The sequence below is a fragment of the Ipomoea nil genome, unplaced genomic scaffold (assembly GCF_001879475.1).
Source record: "Ipomoea nil cultivar Tokyo-kokei standard unplaced genomic scaffold, Asagao_1.1 scaffold0642, whole genome shotgun sequence".
NCBI classification, from domain to species: domain Eukaryota; kingdom Viridiplantae; phylum Streptophyta; class Magnoliopsida; order Solanales; family Convolvulaceae; genus Ipomoea; species Ipomoea nil.
Genome location: NW_017617070.1, coordinates 845,209 through 850,126, shown reverse-complemented (window position 1 = coordinate 850,126; position 4,918 = coordinate 845,209). Strand labels below are relative to the sequence as shown.

General features: G+C 39.4%; 1 long non-coding RNA gene across 1 annotated transcript; it reads left to right on the top strand.

Moving 5' to 3' along the window:
• Nucleotides 1-2,590: 2,590 nt before the first annotated feature.
• LOC109174632 lies at nucleotides 2,591-4,632 on the top strand. Its single transcript, XR_002053131.1, has 4 exons — nucleotides 2,591-2,689; nucleotides 2,849-3,224; nucleotides 4,061-4,198; nucleotides 4,297-4,632. It is a non-coding gene; the product is annotated as an uncharacterized LOC109174632 (long non-coding RNA).
• Nucleotides 4,633-4,918: the final 286 nt, after the last annotated feature.

Genomic DNA, 4,918 nt, shown 5'->3' with positions numbered 1-4,918 from the left:
AATAAGATGCCTACTCGGGTTTTAGACAATGAGTCTCCCCATTATCGTCTACATCGGTCCCCTCCGTCTTATTCCTTTTTGCAGGTGTTTGGTTGTCTTTGTTTTCCTCTACTGCGTCTATATAATCGTAATAAACTGCAGTATCGTTCGTCTCCGTGTATTTTCTTGGGTTATCCTGACTCTTTTCGTGGCTATCGTTGTCTAGATACTGTCACTAATAAAGTCTTTATCTGTCGCCATGTGCGATTCGATGAGGCTGTTTTTCCATTTGCTAGTGGTGTTTCTACGCAGGTTGTTGCTAAGCCCCGGGCTGTCCCGTGGGGTGTTGCCCCCGTTGTTGCTGTTCCTGCGCCGGTTTTGCCTACTAGGGAGGAGCGACCGGTTTCTACTCCCGTGGTTCCGGATTCGGATTCTAGTGAGCGGACTGTATCTGACTGTGGGCAGGTTGCCCGTCGTGGTCGGCCGCGTCGGGGTCGTGGTGCCAAGGTTGTTGGGCCGCGGTCTCATGTGATGGGCACACGGAGTATGGGCCCTAAGGATCATGTTGCTTTGTTCACTGCTGCTGATGATCTTGAGCCCACGTGTTACTCGCAGGCCGTGCGCCATCCAGAGTGGCGTGAGGCCATGGATGTGGAGTTTAATGCTTTGCTACAGAACCATACATGGCGTCTTGTTCCTTACACTCCGGGTATGAATGTTGTGGGGTGTAAGTGGGTATTTCGGGTCAAGCGAAATGCGGATGGATCTGTTGACCGTCACAAGGCCCGGCTGGTGGCTAAGGGTTTTAATCAGGTTGCCGGGAAAGACTTTTTTGAGACATTCAGTCCGGTTGTCAAGCCCACCACGGTTCGGCTTTTACTTTCCTTAGCTTACTCCCGTGGTTAGTCCATTCGGCAACTGGATGTTCACAATGCATTTCTGAATGGTTCTCTAGCTGAGACAGTGTATATGCGTCAGCCGCCTGGCTATGAGGACAAGACGAAACCGGATCATGTGTGCTTTCTGCAACGTTCTCTTTATGGTTTGAAGCAGGCCCCTCGTGCTTGGTTCACTCGGTTGCACGATTTTCTTTGTTCTGTTGGCTTTGTTCCTTCTAAAACTGACGTGTCATTATTTATCTATTCTGATGGTGCTGTGCAGTTGTATTTTTTGGTGTATGTTGATGACATTCTGGTCATGGGCTCGGACTCACAGTGGGTCTCAGGAATTGTGGCCAAGCTGGCTGCAGAGTTCAAGATTCGGGATATGGGGGCTCCGTCTTTTTTTCTTGGCATTGAGACAGTGCCGCTCTCGGATGGTGTTCTCCTCTCTCAGAGGCGTTATATCCAGGACATTCTTAAGCGGGCCGGCATGGTGGATTGCAAGCCGGTCTCGACCCCAGTTTCAGTTGTTCGGTCTGATGATGCTGACACCACTCCTTATGCCGATCTCACTCACTATCGCAGCATTGTGGGTGCCCTGCAGTACTTGACTGTGACTCGCCCTGATTTATCTTATGTAGTCAATAGGCTTTGTCAGCACATGCAGTCTCCTACCACGGCTGATTGGAGTCTGATGAAGCGGGTGTTACGGTATGTTAAGGGTACTCTTGGTCTTGGACTCAGTATTCGCAGGTCTCTGTCTACTGCTGTTCATGCTTTTTCTGACTCGGATTGGGCTGGCAATCCGGATGATAGGAAGTCAACCAGTGGCTTTGCGGTCTACGTGGGCACCAATCTAGTTTCCTGGTCATGCAGAAAGCAGCGCACGGTGGCGCGTTCGTCTACAGAAGCAGAATACAAGGCTCTAGCTGATGTCTCAGCTGAGGTTACGTGGCTCGTTTCACTTCTTAAAGAGATTGGTTTTCCGCCGGCTTCTGCGCCAACTCTGTGGTGTGACAACTTGGGTGCCACCTACCTGTGCTCGAACCCGGTATTTCATGCCCGAACGAAGCATGTGGAGATTGATTATCATTTCAATTCGTTCGCGACAAGGTTGCCAAGAAGGAGATTCAGGTTCACTTTATTTCTACGAAGGATCAACTAGCAGATGTTTTCACCAAGGCTCTTCCGTCTACTCGGTTTTCTTTTCTACGGGACAAACTCAATGTTGCAGCTGCTCCGTCTTGAGTTTGAGGGGGAGTATTAGGACTCTTATACTAGTAGTTCGTTAGGACTCTTTATCTACTCTCTATATTATTACTTGTACAGACTCAGTTACGATTGATATTCAATAATCAAATCCTCATCATAATCAATATTAGTAAATAGATTTATTTGACCCTTCAGTCTAAAATTATCCAAATTTTGCGTCTTCAATTCAATCATGGCTCCATGCACACATGCACGTACATATATATACCATTTCTGATAGCCTTAAAAGTTACAATGCACTGTATAGCCTACATCAACAACTTTATCAAATTTCACAAATGTATGGGTAACACCGCACATTTTTCTTGGAATTGAATCCCATCCATTTTCTCTTTATCCCCTACTTTTATATATATATATATATATATATATATATATATATATATATATATATATATATAATTCCACCGTTCAAAGGAGATGGAATCCTCTCGATTTTCGAGGAACTCCAAGTATATAAAGCTCTCTGTCATTACAACAATTTCACAGCTTCTCACCACTTTCTCTCTTCTCTTAGCTTACCTCGGCATTTCCGAATTCTTATTTCACTAGTATAGGTTAGGATTTATTTCTCCCAAATCTTTCTTTCTTTATTCTGTTAACTCTGCTTAAATCTGCATGCATAACATTATTACATACGTCAGTAAAAATGCATGTAATTCTATATTCTTACGTCATTGAAAATGAATTTTGTTTTTGTTAAAAAAAAAAAAAAGATTGGACAGGGAAAATGAACAGGCCAGGAGACTGGAATTGCAGGTCGTGCCAGCACTTGAACTTCCAGAGGAGAGAGTCATGCCAGAGGTGCGGAGAAGCAAAGCCCGGAGATAATTATGGCAGTTTCGGGCTGGGGAGGGCCGCCGGCGTTGGGCCGGACGTCAGGCCCGGCGACTGGTACTGCGCCGTCGGAAACTGCGGGACCCACAATTTCGCCAGCCGCTCCAGCTGCTTCAAGTGCGGCGCCTTCAGGGAGGATTACTCCTTCAGCGGCGGTGAGGTGGCCGCTGACTATATGTCGCGTCAGAGAGGAGGCTATGGGTTCGCCGGCGGCAGCCGCTCTGGCTGGAAATCCGGCGATTGGATTTGCACTAGGTAATTAAATAAACCCTTCATTTTGAATTAGGGAGTATTAATTAATGAGTTAATTATCAAAATGGTTATTCACTATACCGAAATTATTGATTTTGTCATTGACTATTTTTTTTATCAATTAAATCCTTAATTTTAAAAATTTTAACCATTTTGATCCTTCGTTTATTTTACCGTTAGACATCCATTAACTTAGAACTAAATTGATAATTTTACTATAGTCAAGAGACCATTTCGGTCATCACATACACCATTTTCTTTGAAAAATTAATTACAGAAATGATTCATTGATAGCGTCAGATTCAGTAATACTTAAAACCAAAAAAAAAAAAAAAAAAAAGTACCATTTTCCTAAGAAAAATTAAAGTAACCAAATATTTTGTTATTTAACATTAGTTCACAATTCATTCTCTATGAATTAATTAGATAAAATAACGTGAAATTACTTGGCATTCTTTAAAAATTCCACCACTTTGAATTTTGTCAACTTTTAAAAGTAATAAATATGTTATATTTTTATTTTAAAAAAATTATTATGGAGTATAAAACTACTCATTTAATCCAATTACATACATTTCAAAAAAAAAAAATCAGATAAAATTAGATTGAAATAGTCTTTTGATAAATTCACTTAAAAAATATCTACTAATAAGATAAGAGTTCAACTACAAGATAAGAGATGTGATTGAAGTGATACTGTAATCATCCAATATCACCACTCTAAATTTACATATAGTTCCCACAATGAGAGAGTCTTAGTTTATTATTATTATTATTATTATTATTATTATTATTATTATTTTGTAAAAATAATTGGTGTAATAACAAAAAAAAAACAGGCCAGGGTGCAATGAGCACAACTTTGCAAATAGGATGGAGTGTTTCCGATGCAATGCACCTCGTGACTCCGGTAACAAGTCCTACAATTTCTGATGAATTATTAATATAATAATTCATCATTGATTCTCAATTTTTAGGTAATTAAATTAAATATTTTTTGAAATCTTATTTAAATTTTTTTATTATATTAAATCCAATTAAATAATGGGATTTTGCTTTTCTCTTTACCTTTCAGGTTTCGCATCTAAGAGAGAATCAAGAAAGGCGATTCAGTCAAGAAATGATTATTAGAGCTCATGCCCTTTACTGCCAACATTATTGTTTTCCCTAGTTTTTTGTTCTTTTTTTTTTTAATTTCTATTTTTTTTTTAAAATTATATTATTCTATATATCTTCTAGCTAGGCAACTTTAGACTATTTTATCACCAAAAAGAGTGAGGATCTGAAACTGAGTAGTACCTTTTAATTATGCATTTGTTTACTTCATGTAGTGGAAGTGTCAAACACAGCTAGCTTTTGTACTTCTGCTTGTTTCACTTTATTTAATATTAGTGAGTGTTATTAATTAAAAGTTCACGTTTCATTATATTATTTATTTTTAATTTTTAAAACATTGAAGAAAATAGATGAATATAAGATATCATATCAAATTTGCCCAACTAAAAATGAAGACTGATACAAGACCCTACGGTTCTTGAATCCCATTGGATTAGTTTTAAGATTAGCATGCATAGCCTTATTCTCCATTAAATTTGATTGTGACATTTAATTTGTTAATAATTTACCATGTTATTAGTGCCTTACGTAAAAGCGTGGATGGATCCACACTTTTCATTTTGAAAATATCAAAGAATATG